Source organism: Glycine max, chromosome 17, assembly GCF_000004515.6.
Source record: "Glycine max cultivar Williams 82 chromosome 17, Glycine_max_v4.0, whole genome shotgun sequence".
In the NCBI taxonomy this organism is placed as follows: Eukaryota; Viridiplantae; Streptophyta; class Magnoliopsida; order Fabales; family Fabaceae; genus Glycine; species Glycine max.
The window spans coordinates 35,060,922-35,079,884 of NC_038253.2; positions in this window are offsets into that span (position 1 = coordinate 35,060,922).

Genomic DNA, 18,963 nt, shown 5'->3' on the forward strand with positions numbered 1-18,963 from the left:
GGTACCAAGGGCGAACATTGGATTTTTGTGCAAATGGTGAACCTTGGGTTTTTGTACCAAGGGAAGACCTTGGATTTTTTATGTTCTTGTAGACTTGTATTCCTGCACAGATAAAAGTTAGGAATAGGAAACATTGTCAAGGGTAGACCTTGCATACCTTGAGTTCATATGGAGACAGAACTTAGTAAAAGAAGGGCTCACCAAGGGTGAACCTTGGGTTTAACGAGCCTTGGACCAGGGATGTGTTTGCTCTGAGTTTTGATAAGCCTGTAAAGCTGCATCGAGGCTTGCCAAGGACGGACCTTGGGTTTTGCGAACCTGTGAAAGTCTTGGATTTGACGAGCCTTTGGAGAATCAATCAGCTACACGTCCATCCTGGATTTTGGAGACACTCACCAAGGGTGGACCTTAGGTTTGACGAGCTTGGTGTGTCCAGTGCACGTGATATGCTCTTGCAAACGTGTCACTTCTTGGAGTGGCACATACTGGAGACATGGTGCCTAAGCCCGTAGGACTCACTAAGGAAAGACCTTGGGTTTTACGAGTCCTTTGCATGCTCTTGCATACGTGTCACTTTGTGAAGTGGCACATACTGGAGACTCGACCAAGGAATTGTCTGTCTTGGGTTTTGGAGAGACTCACTAAGGGTTTGATGAGCTTACAATGCACGTGTCGTGCTCTTGCATACGTGTCACTTATAGAGTGGTAGGTATTGGAGACGTGGGTCCCTACTCTTGCATACATGTCACGCGTGGAGTGGTATGTACTGGAGACGTGGGGATGTGCTCTTACATACATGTCACCCATGGAGTGGCACATACTGGAGAAGTCGGGTCGTGTTCTTGCATACGTGTCACCCGTGGAGTGGCATGTACTGGAGCCGCGTGGTTGTGCTCTTGCATACATGTTACTCCTAGAGAGGCACATACTAGAAACTTAACTAGGGAATTGTCTGTCTTAGGTTTTGGAGAGACTCATCAAGGGTGGACCTTGGGTTTGATAAGCCTACAGCGCATGTGTCATGCTCTTACATACAGGTTACTCGCTGATTGGCACATACTGGAGACGTGGGGTCGTGCTCTTGGATACATGTCACCCATGGAGTGGCACCTACTGGAGACATAGGGTCGTGCTCTTACATACGTGTCACCTGTGGAGTGGCACACACTAGAGATGTGGGGTCGTGCTCTTGCATACGTGTTACTCGTGGAGTGGCACATACTGGAGACGTGGGCTCATCCTCTTGCACTTGGGTCACTTATGGAGTGGCATGTACTAAAGACTCGACCAGGGAATTTTCCATCCTACGTTTTGGCGAGACTCACCAAGAGTGAACCCTTGGTTTGACGAGCCAATGGAGCTGAGACCATGGATGTACCTGTTTAGAAGACCCAACAAAATCATAAAAATGAAAGGGATTAGAACTTTCTCTAGTTCCTATACTATATACACTCCATTGTCCAGCTTGTTGTGACCCTGAATGGGCATTCCCAGTTAGGACCAAGCTTTCCCGCTTGAGGATCTTTTCTAGCTTCTCCTCAGACTCGCCATACGAGGTTGCCGAGTTGAAAGGCTCGTGGTTGAACCTTTGTGTTGTGTGTCTTTGCTGCTCGGAGCTTGGTAGCTTTTTCCCTGATCTTGACCATTGCCTAGACTTCGTCTGTTGTTTCGAGCTCTACCCTCATGTTTCCTTCATTTTTTTTGTTGCTTGAACAAAAATCTTCTTGTCAATGGTTCCCCGACTTCGACGGGGATTATGGTGTATGTGCCATATGTGAGTCAGTAATGAGTTTCATTGTTCGCTGTCTGGGGTGAACAGTGGTAGGCACAAAATATACTGGGGAGTTCCTCTTTCCATAAACCCTTAGACTTGTCGAGTCTAGTATGCAAGGCTTTGAGGATGACTGTGTTGGTTGCCTATGCCTGACCATTAGTCTGGGGATGTTCGATAGAGGTGAAAAAGTGCTTGACACCTAACCTTGTTAGGAAGTCTGAGCTTTGAATTGGGTGTCGTTGTCGATGACAATGGCATACAGGAGGGCATACCTACATATGAGGTGTTTCTAGGTGAACTTCTCCACCTTGTTGGTTGTGATTTCTTAGAGTGGTCTTTCCTTAATCCACTTGGTGAAGTAGTCGATAGTAACTAACAAATATTTGACTACTCCTGGGGCCTTCGGCAGTGGTCCCAGTATGTCCATTCCTCACATGGCAAAGGGCCACAAGAAGATCAAACTATAGAGATTGTCAGGAGGGGTGCTTGGAATGTCTACAAACTCTTGGCATCATCTGCATCTCTTTGTGAAATCAAGGGTGCTATCCCTGAGTGTCGGCTAGTAGTAGCTGATGCGCACCACATTGGTTGCGAGAGAGTGTCCCCCGGTGTGGAGACCACAAATCCTTTCATGAAGCTTTCTCATGACATAATCTATCTTTGGCTGTTCAAGCATTTTTAACAAGGGAGCTATCAACCCTCTTTTTAATAGCTCGCCATCAAGGATGACGTAGTAGCTAACCTTCCATTTCAGGTGTCGGGCTTCATTCTTATTTGATGGCAACATCCCCCGAATTACAAAATTCTTCTAGGGGGTCATCTAGCCACGTTCCTCCTATTCTCTAGTCATAAATTCTTCGGTGTCTATGGTAGGAGTTTGGAGCATCTCATGGATTATAGTGTTGAGGTGCTTGGTCCTTTTAGTGCTAGCTAGCTTGGAGAGTAAGTCTGATATGATGTTGCTTTCCCTGGGTATATAGTACATCTCAAAGCATTTAAAATTGTTAATGAGAATTTTGGCAATGTGGTAGTACTTGAGCAGGATTATTTCCTTGGTCTGGTATCTGGTTGCAACCTGCCCTTGGATAAGCTACAAGTCTATGTAGCATCATGGCTTCTTGGCCCCGACTTCTCTTGCTAGTTTCAAGTCTACAATAAGCGCCTTGTACTTGGCCTGATTGTTTGAGGCTTTGAAGTTGAGCTTGAGGGCTTGCTCTAGAGTGAATTGTTAGGGCCTTCGAGGATGATTCCTGCCCCACTCCCCTTCATGTTGGACGTGCCGTCAATGTAGAGGCTTCACCAGTCTGGGTGGTTTGGTCATTCCTAGAGAATTTTTCCAGGAAGTCTACCATGACCTGTGTCTTCATAGGGTCGTGGGGTTCATATTGGATATCAAACTCTGGAAAGTTCTACGGAGTAGGCCATGGTCCTTCTTGCTAGTTCAGGCTTTCACAAAACCTGTTTAATGGGATAGTTCATCTTGACTGCCACTTGGTGACTTTGAAAGTATGGCCTGAGACATCGGGCCTAGGTAATGAGTGCTAGTGTCACCTTCTCTATCATTTGGTAGTGCTTCTTAGCGTCATAAAGTATACGGCTAGTGAAGTAGACAGGTAGTTGTTGTTTCCCTTCCTCTTGTATGAGGGCTAAGCTAATGGCTTCGTTAGCTACTGAGAGATATAAGAGTAGGGGTACTCTTGGCCTGGATCGACTCAAAATTGGCGGTGTGGCAATGGTCTTCTTGAAGGCCGACAAGGCTTGTTCGCAAGTCTCATCCCAAAGGAATGGGTCAGTTTTCTTGAGAAATTTGTAGAACGGCTTCGCTTTTTCAACGAGCTTGGGGATAAACCTAGACAGGGATGCTATTCTTCCATTCAGCTTTTGGAGTTTCAGGACGTTAGTAGGACTGCGCATCTCCAAAATAATTGTGCATTTGTCAAGGTTGGCTGATCGAGGCCGTACCCGAATCAAATAAACATTAAAAATGTAGTATCTAGGAAGTGATCCTAGGTCGTCTCCCAACGAGCAATGGTCAACCAAACATTCATAACATATAGTAATAAAATAGTAACGAATTGGAGGGGTTGTTTGTTTTGTAAATTAAACAGCGAGCAAATTTTAATTAGAAAATATTAGAATTAAAACACGTTGTTTCCCCTTGATTCACAAGCAAGTCTCTTATCCTAGGTTACAAGAATTTAATCTTTATCAGTTCAACCACTTAATCTAATCCTAAATTAAATTACTAATTGAAATTTAACATAAGGCTGTCATTATGTGATTAAGCAACACATACACCAATTAATCATGAACGAAACTGATCATTAAGCATGAACGTAAATTAAGCGCAGAAACAATTAATTAAGCACTAAGCATGCATGGATTAATAGCAACAAATACAAAGTAATTGGTGAAGAGGAAAAACTGATCAGAATTCAATAGTAATAATAAAACCTCAAAGAGAGTTGTGCTTGATCCTCAAGAGAAAACAACGCTGGAGACTTAACCTTCCATTAGTCAGTAGAAAACGAAATTGCAGATTGAAGCATAAAACGAAATTGCAGATTGAAGCCAAAAACAAATTTTATTGCTACGTGAATAGTAAGAACTGGAATTGCAAAACCTAAAATTATTCTTTCTCCCAAAACGAAAAAGACCCTTAAACTAAAACCTTGGTGCTGTTATATAGGTTCTCAGCCCCCAAAGCTTACAAATCTGTTTTAAGTCCAAGCCCATTAATTAAATAAAATCTGGACAAGATAAGATAAGATTTGATAAAATAAAATCTAGATGAAATAAAATCTAGATAAGATAAGATAAGATAAAATCTAGATGAAATAATATCTAGATTAGATAAAATCTGGATAAGATAAGATTTGGTAGAATAAAATTGTCTGCTCTCTTCAAGTCCAAGCCCAATTCCGGATTCAAGCCCAATTGCTTATAATTCTCCTGAAATTAAATTAAAAACACAAAATTAGTCCAGTAGGCCCAAATGATAAAACTGCACAATTAATTTGATAATTAAGGCTAATTAGTAATTAAAATGGTGACAAAAAGGGTTAAGAAATAGGAGAAAATGATGGCACATCATTGGCACATGTCATATTTACGAAGTTCTCTGAAGACCTCTTCTAGGTCTGCCATGTGTTGGACTATGCTTGGGACTTGACAACCATGTCGTTGACATAGACCTTGATGTTTCGTTTGATCTGCTATTTGAAAATTTGGTCCATCAATCTCTGGTATGTAGCGCCTACATTTTTTAGGCAAAAGGACATGACCCTATAGCAAAAGTTGGCATCTTCAGTGATGAATGTCGTTTTCTCCTCATCTGGAGGGTGCATCTAAACCTAGTTGTATCCAAAGTAGGCATCTAAGAAGCTTAACACTTGGAATCTAGACACTCCATCAACTTGTCTGTCGATGATGGGAAAAGGGTATGCGTCCTTTTTGACCATGATGACATTGGCGAGCTAGGTGAAATATCTGACTTTTTTGATCAAGTTGGCATTGAGGAGCTTGTCCAGTTATTCTCTGACCGCTTTGCGTTGTTCTTCTCCCATCTTCCTCTTCTTCTGTGATATCAGGTTGGCCTGGGGGCAAACTTGTGGAAGATAATGCTGGGGTGGATTCTCACCATGTCAGATGGTTGCCAAGCAAACAAGTCCATGTTCTTTTGTAGGACATCAGCTATGCGTTTATGCTCATGGCTATTGAGGTCCCTACTAAGCTGCATGAGTTGTCCGGGTTTGGGTCCGAGCTATAGCTTGATGAGCTCTTCAACAAGCTTTGGGCCTCTATCAGAAGTGTCATTGCATGAATCTAGATCAAATTCATTGTCAATGCTTGCTTGGTAGAAGGTCAGGGCTCGGACTAGAGACCTTTCGTCTATGCTTATGACATGAGTGGTACTATCCACTATGGGACAAAGGCTCCCTGTGTGAGGATAGGGTGCCACTTTCAGGCTTTCCTCTTAACACTGTTGTGCCTGCTTTTGATCTGCCTTGATAGTCACAATTTCTCCTGCCAAGGTAGGGAACTTCATCTTTAGATGTGGTGTAGAGACGATGGCTTCAAGCTCGTTGAGTGATTTCTTGCCAATCAAGGCAAAGTAAAAAGTATTTGCATCGACAATTAAATACCTGATTGTAAAGCTTCTGGTTAGTTGGCCTTGACCGAAGGTGATCATTTGGTTGACATAGCCTCGGGTCTCTACTTATTCCCTTGTGAGGTTGAATGGTGTTGGGTGAAACTTCAAGTTTCTAGAATGTCTTCCAATATAAGATATCAATGGAGCTACTTTGGTCGATAAGTACCTTAGACACTATGAAGTTGGCAATTATGATGGAGACAACCATGGGGTCGTCCTAGTTGACGAGGTTAATACCTTGAAGTCTCTATCAGTGAAAGTTATAGCGAGTAGACTTCATGGTGATGGTGTATCGACATAGTTGATGTCAATGTCCTAGATGACATAAAGGTGACGCTTGTGAGACTGGCTGGACTGCCCTCCATAGGAGAATCCACTCGCGATGGAGTTGATTACTTCTCTGATTTGCTAGGCAGGCTCCTATTCTTATGAAGGTTATCAATCGCGTCTCGGTTGGTGGTGTCTCTATCTTCCTTAAATTTTTGTTCTATCTCTTCTTTTTTCTACGTCATGATTCCTATGCTAATCCTCTTAGTGTCCTCTATGTCTCGCTCTTGCTTGGTGGTTGTCCAGCCTCTTAATAAACTGGGCTAGATACCTAACATGTATAAGTTCTTCTATCTTGTCCTTTAGGGTCCAACACTCTTTTGTGTTGTGACCAATACTGCGATGGAACCTTCAGTATTTGGTTGCATCTAACCCCAACCTGGGAGGATGCATTGGAGGTAGCCTGATAGGTACCTCCAAGTTGAAAGCTTCCTCAAGGATTGTAGTGTGATTGGTCGTCAAAGGTGTGTAACACTCGTACCAGGGCCTTTTTAGGAGAGGTTGGTGTTTGTCTGACTTGTGCCTCTTGTCTAACTTGTGTGAGTAAGTCTTAGTGCTTCCTTCACGCTTATTGCACTTTTGTCCATCTTGTCTAACTTTGTTCCGAAACCTGGACATTTCTTCCATCTGGATGTAGCCTTTGAATCATTCGCGCAAACTTGTCAGGCCTTTTAGTGAGGATCATAGAGTGTAGCACTACCTTTGGGTTTAGATTGCAGATCTGGATGGCGATGCGTCCAAATCTATCCATGAATTTTTGGAGAGATTTATCATCTACTTTTCATAGGCTAGCTAGTTTGGCAAATGTCATACGATGAGATTGGCTGATTCACTACTACACTAGCGCTTATTTACGACGCTCATTCTAAGACGGTTCTCAAGAACCATCTTAGAATAAGAGGCAGTGGCAATTTTGTAATTTGGGGGAGAAATAATGTTTTTTACATCGCATATTCTAAGGTGGTTAGAAAGAATCGTCTTAGAATGTAAGTTGGTGGCAATCTTGTAATTAGCGTAAATAAGACAACGATGGTTATCGAGTAAGCCTGTCTTTGTAGACCCATTTAATTGCGTCCCCTGCCCTGGCCCCTAGCTACGTGCTAAGCTACTTTCGAACCAGAATATCCAAACACTTAATTAGCCATCGCGTGCTCCATGTTCTTGTGCCCTAGCTTACGCCGTTAGCATTGTGTCCCTCAAAGTGAGCTCGCGCTGTGAACCACTATAGCTGAAACCCCTGTCTCCTTGAACTAGTGTAGCTTTCATGAATGGCTCGACCATATTCAAACACTGTAGCTGCCGTGAAGCACCTTCTCCCTGAAACCCCTTTTGCCATGGAAAGTGCGTCTTAGGTCGACGTATAGGTAAGTCATGAAACGATGTCTTCCTCAAAAGCTTAATGAATGTTTAGATATGAAACATTGATTATGTTATTGTGTTTGTAGGTGGGTGCATGGGTGACTTTGTATTTTGTCTGTGTGACTTTGTTTTTTTGTGTTTGTGCAATGAGAAGGAGTACTGAACAATGAAGATTGTTAGTGAAATTTTTAGGTTTAGTTTTTTTGTTTGTTTTTAATTTTTGATTGTCTTTAGTTTTTAATTTTTACACTTTACAAGGCATATCATCTTCTTTGCGTAATTAGTACATAATCTTAGAGTCATTATCACAGTTGATGATTTGTTGACACCCTTATTAGGAGTAACATTAAGCCTCTTCCTTTTCTTAATGATGTGTTTGAGCTTACGATCTGATCTCTTCTATATTTTCTAGCTCAATACTCACAAATGACTCATGTTTCCCTTGATATCTACAACAAGCGCTAGGTTCCCTCTTAGCAACTAATTCTGCCACCCACTATGCACCAAATAATTCCCACCCACAACAAGCGCTAGGTCCCCTCATACTCACAAATGATGATGCTGACTGCATAGTTCCTTTACTTACAAAAATTTACTATAACCCACCTCCTTCATTCTTCACAAGAATTTTTTCTTATTAGTTTGTTTTTCCAGCATCAGTTTGAAAATTCTAAGACAATGAGGGTAGATTAAAATGATTTTTTTAAGACTCTTTGGAGTTTCTGCTTCCCACTTAAGAAATTTTGAATTAAGAAATCATGATACTAAATGAGACATCTTATTCTTAATAAAAACAAACCTGTTCTCCAACATATAATTTTAGGTTCATGGACTTCAGCTTAAAAAAGCTTTCGCAGAGAAATTTCAGTTTACTGACCTGAGAAAAACAAGCTAATCAAAAGGGTTGTTTTAAATATTGACAAATTGAAGATTACATTACTAGAGTAGTATGGATATTCAACTGTAGTTGTTGCTGGTAGCTTCTTCGTCAATGATGGCTTCTCACCCATGGATATTCACAAAATGTTGTTCAACATGAGATAGAATTTAGTTGACAATCCCATCTAGATCTAGTTTTCAATTCAAGTCTACAGTAACAGAACTCTTCTAACATGTATTTTGTTCAAAAGAAAAATAAATAATAATAATAATAACAATAAAAGTAGACCATTTAATTAAGCATTGTTTCGCAACCTACCCTTCGGCGGGAGGGCGGCGCGGGGCTCATGGGTGCGTCTTCCATGGGAGGAAAATGCGCGGAGTCTCCACCAACGTTTATTCGAGAAAAACGTCAGAAAATCTGGAAAGGTGTGGTCTACGAACTTTAAGTGTGAAAGGTTTGAGAGTTTTTTTTACGCACGGGGAAGGTATTAGCACCCCACGCGTCCGTCACAAGGGACGACAGCCTTTAATCAAATGTGCAGTATGACTTTCAAAATTATGTATTTTTCCCGTTTTTTATGTTTTTATGTCTTTTTGTATTTTTTATCTTTTTTGTGGCCGACAAGGGTGTTTCCCTCGCTCCTACGTATCCTCAATTGCAATGAGGAAATTAGACCTACGTAGTTCTTTCAGAACTAAATGTTGGTTAAGTTGTTTTTATCCTTTTTTCGCAAGATATATTTTAACCGAACAAAAGTCGTTTAAGGCGTTGGACCATTAAACGATCTTTTGATTTTTTGGAAAGGAGAGAAACGTTAAGGCGTTTGGACCATTAACGATCTTTTGGTTTTGAAAGGAGAGAAACGTTAAGGCATTGGACCATTAACGATCTCTTGGTTTTTGAAAGGAGAGAAAGGTTAAGGCGTTGGACCATTAATGATCTCTTGGGGTGGTCGGCAAAAGCGGGGCTTTTGTTCCTATGTATCCTCAATTGCGATGAGAAACTCAAACCTACGTAGTTCTTGCAAAAGCGGTAAAGTTATGTGTTGATTTTATGCTTTTCAACGGTCCATGTTAACCGATTAAAGCAAAGATGATCGTTTAAGGCGTTGGACCTTAAAAAAACGGTTTTGGATGACTTTTGCGGACGAAGCTTGATTTGTGAGTTGATTTTAGCCTTAGTTTCACTTTGGTTATTAGTCAATTCATTCAAGGAAACTTCCAAAGAAAAATGTCTGATTGATTTTTTTTGATTATTTTATTCAAAGATATTTTGATTATTTTATTATTATTTTTCAAGATATTTTGATTATTTTATTATTATTTTGCCTTTTTTTGGTTTAACCGTGGTTACAACATGAACGATCGGTTAGATTTTGTTTTAACAGTGATTAAACTAGATTACAACACAAATGATTGGTTGAAATTCATTTTATCATTTATTAGGTGAGAAAACGGCTTAAATAAACGGTAAAAAGCTCATTAAAGCAGAAGAAAAGAAAACTGAAAGTAAGCGAAATTAAAGTGAAAGTACACAAAACAAGTAGAGACCACTAAGGGTGCATAGAATGAATTGAAAGATTCGATTTCGGGAACTTACTGGTTGAAGACTGAAGAACGACGAAGAACGATGAAGAACAATGAAGAATTTTCACAGAATCGGTTACAGAAGCGTTATGGAAGCACTTCGACTCGATTTTTCTTCACAAAAACGTGTTTTTTGCCCAAAATAGCCGAAATGCATAGCTAAGGGGTCCGGAATATTTTGAAACAGCCCCCCTCCCCTATTTATAGGGGAAAAGGGAGGTGTTTTCCGCCTAGAGGCTTCTTGAGGAAGATTTCTAAGCGCACCCCAATTATTAAGTTCACCCCCCTTTCGTACTTTACAGAAAAGTTACAAAAGCCTTACGAAAGTTTCGGATTTGATTTTCATCTTTTTTTCTCTTCCCTTTCACCAATGTTAAGTGAAATATGCTTATCCAAAGTTTTCGGAAATTTTACGGAAGCATTATGGAAGTCACGAAAGCTCCGGAAACCATTTTTCAACAACGTGGAAGAGCTTGCCGCCCAGTTGCTTCCTCCTTAAGCAACCTAACTTCCAAAATGTTCTGGAAGGGCCTAAATTCGAATTTCTATTTACACCCTCATCTTTATAAGTTCACCCCCCGCTTTTGTGTTTTTGGTTGTTTCCTTTCCGAAACGCTACAAAACTTTTACGGATTATGTAACGACACCCATTTTCTCTCCGAAATGTTGCAAAACTTTATGGGATTACGCAAAAATGCTCTTTTTGACTTCCGGAATGTTGCGAAACTTTACGGATTACGCAACGATGGTTGTTAAGTACCTTGAGGCGGTCAAGCGAAGGTTACATGCCACCAAACAATGGTCCCGGACGAAATTAGGGTATGACACATTGTAAAGCAGAAAAGATTCTATTGAACAATCTTAAAGGATTCTTGGTGAGCACTAAGTGTGTCTCACATTAGAGCAATCTTTGTTAGACCCTTATTAAGTTTCTGGTAAAAACAAGGAGGCTAAAGTGTTGTGTCTGTGCAACATGCAGTCCATTGGTTCTCCAGGTTGGAGCAATATGCTCACATCCTCAAAGGTGTGTCTCTTTACCTGAGCTTTTTTGGGTGGCTACCTATTGCTTTCTTGAGTTTTTTCTTGCTACTTGCTATATCATTATTTAGATACCTAGAACATGCCATGCAAGTGGCCATCTAGTGCCAAAAATGTTGTCACGAATGTTCAAAATATTCATCATGTCCTTTTGGGGCTTACCATCTTGTCACAAATGTTCAGAATATTCATCACACTACTCCTTTTGAAGGACCACATCAAATAACAATTGGTAATGGCCAAGGGTTGAATATCAACTCTTCAGGTTTAACATCCTTTGTGCCCCCCTTTAATCTTAAATGTCCTCTTGTCCTTAATAATCTTTTGTTTGTTCCTTCAATTACAAAAAACTTAATCAGTGTCAGTCAATTCTATAGGGATAATTCTGTCTTTTTTGTTTGGTCAAATCTCAGGTATCTAAAGACGTGCTTCTTAAAGGGATGGTAGGCTGTGATGGCCTCTATCAATTCCCTGACTTGCTTCAGTCAACTAGACAACAATGCAAGCCTTTTTTCACTGTCAATACCATTTCCTCTGCTAGCTCAGAACCTGTGCCAAGTGATTTTTTTATCAAATTCTGCAACTTGCGTTGATAGAATGTGTCCTAGTGTGTCTCATGTAAACACTTCCTCTACTAGTGCTATTTCTTTTGCCACTTGGCATTCCAGATTAGGTCATCCTAATGTTGATACTATAAAAGTTGTGTTCAAATTGTGTAATATACCTTTTTATCACTAAAACAGTTCTGATTTTTGTTGTCATTGCTGCATTGCCAAGTCTCATCGTCTTCCCTCTATCCCTTCCCTTACTGAGTACTGTACTACCTTTGAACTCATTTATATAGATTTGTAGGACCCATCCCCTTTCTTATCCAGCACTGGTTATAGATAATATGTAAGCTTTGTTGATGCCCACACTCACTTGGATTTATTTGTTGAAAAGTAAATATGAAACTCTTTAATCTGTTTAAATAGTTTCATACTCTAGTTAAAACTCAATTCAATTTAGTCGTTAAAGTTGTACAGTCTAACTTGGGGGGGGGGGAGACTATAGGCCATTTACCAATTATCTAGCAGAACTTGGTGTGCAACATAGGTTGATCTGCCCATATACCCACCATCAGAATGTCGTGGTGGAAAGGAAGCAGACACATAGTGGAGACTGTTTTGACTATGTAGCCTCAAGCTTCCATGTCTGTTGAGTATTGGGATCAAATTGTTACTTATTCTGTGTATCTCATTAATCACCTTCAATCATCATGTATTCATAAAGAGGTACCTTATCAGAAGTTATTCAAAAACTTCCAGAATACAATGTTTGGTTGTGCTTCCTATCCGCTTCTAACACCCTATAACCAGCACAAACTTCAGCCAAGGTCTCAAGAATGCCTTTTTCTGGGGTATTCCCTTTCTCACAAAGGTTACAAGTGCATGGCAGCACATGGAAGAACTTTTATTTCAAAGGATGTGGTATTTAATGAATTGAGTTTTCCTTTTCTTCGATTGTTTGCTGAACCAACCTTAGACTCTCCAGCTGCTCCACCTGCTTCTCCTCAGCAATCATTGACTCTCTTGTCTGCTCCTTCCGCAGGAGCAACTTCTGCCACATGAGTTAGTCATACACCTGCTTCTCAATCTAGTTCTGAGGTAGTTGTTCACCAATCACCAACAGTTCCATCCTTAGTGGATGTTGGTCGTGCTTCTGATCTCCCAGATTCACATTAATCCTTAAACCAAGAGTCTTTATCCACTGTGGGTATTTCCTCTGTCAGACCACAAAACACTCCTCTTAGCTCATGCTTGAACAAATTATCCTCATTGGAATTTTTGTGCTTTTGATTAGTGTTTCCTTCAGACCCCATTTGGGTCCTCTGAGCATGAGGTCTGACTTGTGCTGTCACCAAAGCCTGCATGCATGTGAGTGTTGCCTTCGCTTGTTTTCTCACCAAGTGACCCATTACTAGTGCCTGCAACTTCACTAATCCTCTTAGAGCACACAATGCTTTTATTGCCTCTCATAGAAACATTAACACGTATATAATATTACTCATTCACATACTCAAATACTAACAACATTAATTCTCAAAGACATAACTCGATTCCTTAGAAAGTGAAATACCAAGTGAGAGCGAAGTTAAGATTGGATTTTGATGGCAGCAACCTCTTCAATACTTTTAGATGTTCCATTAGAAGCAGAAGTCAAATGGATCACAATAGCTACAGCTTGAGCAGCTGTCACTGCAGCATCAGCTGCTACTGCAGTAGTAGCAGCCACAGCCATGGCGTGCTTCCTTTGCTCATTCTGAATATCAATGTCAGTTTGCACTGTCTATGAAACAGTGACATTTGTTTCTACAAAATTCAATTCCTTGTAATTTGTTGGTGGTGTGGTTGTGGCAGTAGTGGCAGTAGTGGCTGAGGCTGATGATCTTTTAAAACTCCATCTCTTTTTGTCCTTTGGGGTTGTGCAAGTTGGAGTGGTTGAGTTTTCTGTTGCATTTAAAGAACAATTCAGGTTGGTTGTATATTTTACCTTCTCTTTTTCCTTCTCTTTTCTACCTGTCAACAACATTTGCAAGTTGAAGTTGTGAAAGGAGAAGGAGCTACTAGCTTGCATAGGGTGGCCCTACTCCTATTAACTGGAAGCTAATTGCAGGAGAAAAAGGAACCGAAAAAAGGAAAGTGATTCATAAAGAAAAGTTAAGGATCGTTTGAGTAATTGAGAGGGACCAATAGCAATACAAATTGAGACATGATGATGATTATATGTCGTGTGCTGACCCATATGCCATTTTGAGTTTGTCCTGTGCCAATGCCAAAACAAACTTAAAAAAGATAGCATATAACCCTACAAAACTTGTGTACCCACTCAATAGGGAATAATTAATAAGAATTTCATAAGAGACCCTTTAACTTGATGTACTCCTTGATATACCAAATATAATTTTACCACAAGTATATGAGGTTGTTCTAGGAAAAACATTTGATATCTGTTTGGTAAGGATAAAAGAAATTTAGTGCATGAGAATAAAGAGGGAAGAGAGAAATAAAGAAGATAACAATAAGTGAAAAATAAGATGAATTTTAGGAGTATTTAGTTTGAGTGGAAACTGATTATGTTGCCTTAAAAAAACTGATTATGTTTTTTTAAAATCCATTCTTACAATTTTAAACCACCATTAACACTAAAACTACCAATAATATTTTCAATCAGTTTAACAACCAAGAATAAAGCCACCATAAAATGTGCAAAAGGCATGTTCTCTTTTGTATATATAGTGCTCGCACCTTTCATATTCTTAACAAAGTTAACTTGAACACAAGCCGACGTTTTAGGAGTTAAGTAGGAGCTAGATTTATTGTCCTAATATAGGTATGGGGTGGCTTCCCCTTTCCATAACTCATGCAGCCATATATTTGTAAATCTAATTAATTGCATTAACAACTATTCCAACCCAGCCATTACAACTGAGATGAATTTCAGATTTCCATCATGCAGTATATATATAAGTTGAGAAAACTATATTTGTTCAAATTATTTTGTGATTCCTTCATCTTTCCAACTCTGGTCCTCATGTTGTTTCCCATCATGTTGTTTTATTCTTCATGTAAACACACACACACACACACACACACATACACACACACACACACACACACACACACACACACACACACACACACACACACACACACACACACACACACACACACACACACACACACACACACACACACACATATATGGAACCAAAGTCACGAATAGATAAATATAAAATCCAACAGTCATCTCAACCTGTTGTCGCAACCTACCCTTCGGCGGGAGGGCGACGCGTGACTCGCGGGATGCGTGTTCCACGAAAGGAATACGCGCGAAGTCGCCACCAACGTTTATCTGAGGAAAACGTCGGAAAAACCGGAAAAGATGCGATCTACGAACTCTTAAGTGAAAGGTTCGGGAGTTGTATTTACGCGCGGGGAAGGTATTAGCACCCCACACGTCCGTCCCAAGGGACGGCAGCCTTTAATCGAATGTGCAAACATGACTTTGATTTTTACGTTCCCTTTTATGTCCTTATATCCTTTTTATATTTTTCCTTTTTTGTGGTCGACAAGGGTGTTTCCCTTTGCTCCTACGTATTCCTCAATTTGGGATGAGAAAATCAGACCTACATAGTTCTTTCTTATCAAGTGATTCTTTTTACTTTAAGAGGTGATCATTTTAAGGCGTTGGACCTTAAAAATGATCCATTTTACTTAGTGAGAAAATGAAATAACAAACTTCGAAAGCCTATTTTTATGGACGAGCTTGACTAGGCGAGTTGATTTTAGCCTTAGTTTCACTTTAGTTATTAATCAATTCGATTAAGAATGAGAAATCCCAAAGAGAAAACGTCCGATTGATTTTCCGCTTTATTTTACTAAAAGATGCTTTTTTTTTTATTATTATTATATTATTTTTACCTCTTTTTTTATTTCCAACGTGGTTACGGCACGACCGAACGGTCGGAATTCATTTTAACCGAAGTTAACGGATAATACAATTCAAACGTTCGGTGGAAATTTATTTTATTTTTAAGTTAAGCGAGAAATGACTTAAGTAAAATGGCTTAAGCATGTCAAGAGGGGGTATAAAAAGTAAACAAAACGAGAATAAAAATGCACGAAACACAATGTGGACCACTACGGGTACATAGAATGAATCGAAAAGCTTGGTTCGAGGTACTTACCTGTTGAAGATCGAAGAACGATGAAGAACGAATGAAGAACGTCGAAGAACGGTCGAAACCTTCGCGAAATTCTTCACGGAAAATGTTACGGAAACGTTTCAGAAGCGCCTCGGCTTAGATTTTCTTCACGGAAACAATTTTTCCAAGCAAATTCGAAAGAGAGAGAAGTGCCTAAGGGGCTGAACCCTTTTCTTCTTCACTTCCTCCCCTATTTATAGCAAAATAGGGGAGGTGGTTGCCGCCCAGCTCGCCCAGGCGAGCCAGGTTGCTTCCTCCAGAAGCAACAGCCTTCTGGAGGAATATTCTGGAGGGGAATATTCTGGAGGGCCCAAGTGGGCCTGGGTGCTATTTGCACCCCCATTTTTACTAAGTACACCCCCTCTGCTGTTTTTTGGTGACGGAAACTTACGAATTTCGTAACGATACTTATTTTCTTTCCGTAATGTTACGGAACCTTGCGGATTACATAATCATCCCCTTTTTGACTTACGGAATGTTACGGAACCTCACTTAATTATGCAACGATGCTTCCATTTGATTTCCGGTGTGTCACGGAAACTTACGGATTGTGCATCAATATTTTTTTGGTTTTTCGGCATGTCCTGGAATTTCATAAATTGCCTAATGATGGATGCCAAGCACCTCACAAGGACCAAAGAAAGGTCGCATGTCATCAAGCAAAGGTCCCCGGACGAAATTAGGGTATGACAGTTGCCCCTCTTTACTTGTCTTTTATTGGAGATAAAAGGAAAGTAAAGATAAGACACTAATTTCGTTCCTCTCGATTTGACGAGAGTCGCGGGTGACCATAAAATCTCCACATGCAAATGACTTGTTGTTCCCAGAATTTCACAAATTACCTAATGATGGGTGCCAAGCACCTCACAAGGACCAAAGAAAGGTCGCATGTCATCAAGCAAAGGTCCCCGGACGAAAATTAGGGTATGACACTAATTTCGCTCCTCTCGGTTGACGAGAGTCGCGGGTGACCATGAAATTTCCGCATGTAAATGACTTGTTGTTCCCGGAGGAACAAAAGGTGCAGAAGACTATGTCAGTCTCTGCATGCTATCAAGCGTTCTGTCTTACAGATAGCAAAAGAATGTTTATACGGATAACCACTCGGGTATTTCCGCGTATCATCGGGCCCGCCGCCTCTGGATGACACAAGGGTGCGGATAACCGTAAGGTATCTCCGCGTATCATCGGGCCCGCCGCCTCTGGATGATACAAGGGTGCAGAATGACCAAACTTGGTCTCTGCTTGTCATCGGGCCCGCCGCCTCTGGATGACAAAAGGGTGCGGATAACCGTAAGGTATCTCCGCGTATCATCGGGCCCGCCGCCTCTGGATGATACAAGGGTGCACGTCACATGACCTCAGGGTCAGTATGACAAAGATTATGGGGCGGCCGACAAAAGCAAGGCTCTTGCTCCTACGTATCCTCCAATGAGGAACTCAGACCTACGTAGTTCTTGATAACTTGTGAGACTTGAAAAGTCTCCATCGGAAAATGCTGACATCTCCGGAAAGGGCGCAGATGACCATATTGGTCTCTGCTCGTCAATCACACTTGGGGTCACTGAATGACGAGGTGCGGATAACCGTAAGGTGTCTCCGCGGGCTACCAGCTCTTGAGTCATGGCAACAAAAGGCGGTATGGTCGACAAAAGCGAGGCTATTGCTCCTACGTATCCTCCAATGAGGAACTCAGACCTACGTAGTTCTGGACAACTTGTGAGACTTGAAAAAGTCTCGTTGTTTTCTCCACTAAAATGCAAACATGCTTTAGCAAAGAGACAAATATTCCAACTGATTTAGAGCAGCATATGCTTTTTTGAGTGAAAAACAATGCGTCTACCGGGGAAGGAGAGTCTGCTGATGGGATCCCCCATAACCATAAATGAGATTTTGGATGTTAGCATTTCGTTTCTAAATGACCATTTAGAGGAAACACCGGGTTCGACAAAAATAGAAGAAAATCACTCAAAGTGTATCAATCTTGCACAGGTAAGTGTTTCATCCTAATTCCGAACCATAGATATGTCATGACTTGACTTTGCAAATTATTTCCTATCAAATCAAAAATTACATGCGTGATCATGGATCAAATAGGACTTCCCTTGGGAATGGGTTCTTTTGGGGAGTTTTTCGGCTTTTGTGTGTTTTTGGCTTTTGATTTTTCTGGCTTTTTCTTTTTCTATTTTTTTTTGTTTAGTGCGGGGCAAAAAAAGTTGCTAGCGCACGGGATTTTGGTTGGTAATCAAAGGGAGAAGACCATTTTAGGTCGTGGTTTCCTTTCCTTCTTTTTTTGTTCATTTGGTGACAATTCTGTATTGTTCAGATATTGTCCGGTCCAAAGACCTCTCTGCACATTTCTTCTGTTTTCTTTCGATCCTTGATCAGGAGCTTTCTTTCCTTCTTTTCTCTTTTTTCTTTCTCCCATTCTTTGATTGGGAATTTTCTTTCTTTTCTTTTTGCTTTCTCCCACTCTTTGATTGGGAATTTCCTTTCTTTTCTTTTTGCTTTCTCCCACTCTTTGATTGGGAATTTCCTTTCTTTTCTTTTTTTGCTTTCTCTTTGATTGGAAATTTTCCTTCTTTTCTTTTTTGCTTTCGAGGGTAAGGATTATGGTGAGTCAGGATTTTGGCTCAAGGTTTGTAGAATGGCTAGACATGATACATGTCGGGGTTTGGTTTGGTTCAAGGATAAAAAGGGATGCCCCACATTATTTCCATGACACAAATGCAAAAATGATGATTTGGAAACTTTATGCAAAACTGGTCATGCATGCACCTATGCGGACACTCAAGTGTCAAATTTTTATGGTCATGTGATGCTAGGGCTCAGGATTCATTTCCTCTATTTTAGTCAACCCAATGTTTCCAAAATATGTTCTTTTATCAATTTGTGCATTCCTCCAAGTCATTTTTGGAAATCGTCTCTTTTCAAAAGCATGTCAGTTTTTAGCTAGACAACTTATTTTTTCTTTTTTCTCCTTCTTTTTTTTTATCATTATCATTTGTTTATTTCTTTTTCTTGTTTGTTTTTTTTTTCTTCTTTTTTTTCATGAGGTATTTTGCTACCTAAACATGTGCATATTTTTGTGAGGTA